This window comes from Pan paniscus, chromosome 14, assembly GCF_029289425.2.
Source record: "Pan paniscus chromosome 14, NHGRI_mPanPan1-v2.0_pri, whole genome shotgun sequence".
NCBI classification, from domain to species: domain Eukaryota; kingdom Metazoa; phylum Chordata; class Mammalia; order Primates; family Hominidae; genus Pan; species Pan paniscus.
In genome coordinates, this window is record NC_073263.2 from 44,828,352 (window position 1) to 44,828,986 (window position 635).

Consider the following 635-nt stretch of genomic DNA (forward strand, 5'->3'; position numbering starts at 1 on the left):
AACACCATCTCTATTAAAAATATAAAAATTAGCTGGGCATGGTGGCAGACACCTGTAATCCCAACTACTCAGGAGGCTCAGGCAGGAGAATCACTTGAACCTGGGAGGCAGAGGTTGCAGTGAGCTGAGATCACGCCACTGCACTCCAGCCAGCTTCCAAGAGGGTCTCCTCTGATTCCCAGCACCTGGAATTCATGCCCTTGGGTAGTCAGTCCCAGGGCTAACCATGTAACCATTAGGACATTGAGGAAATGATGTGCAGCTTCCAAAACTAGATCATAAACCATATTGTGGCTTCCACTGTATTTCCATTGGAGTTCTCACTCTGGAGGAAGCAGCTACCATATCGTGGGAGAGACTGAAACGGTCCAATGATGAGATCCAGGAGGTGAGGAAGCCTCCTCCCAGCAGCTATGTGAGTGAACATCCTGGAAGTGGATACCCCAACCCAGTCAGGTGTTCAAATGACTGCAGACACAGCCACCATTTCACAGCAGCCTCAACAAAGAGACCCCAGGCTCATACCATCTAGCCAAGAGGCTTTGAATTCTTGACCCACAGAAAATTTGAGATAATACATATTTATTATTCTTAACTATATTTGGGGGTTATTTGTAACACAGCAGTAGATAATT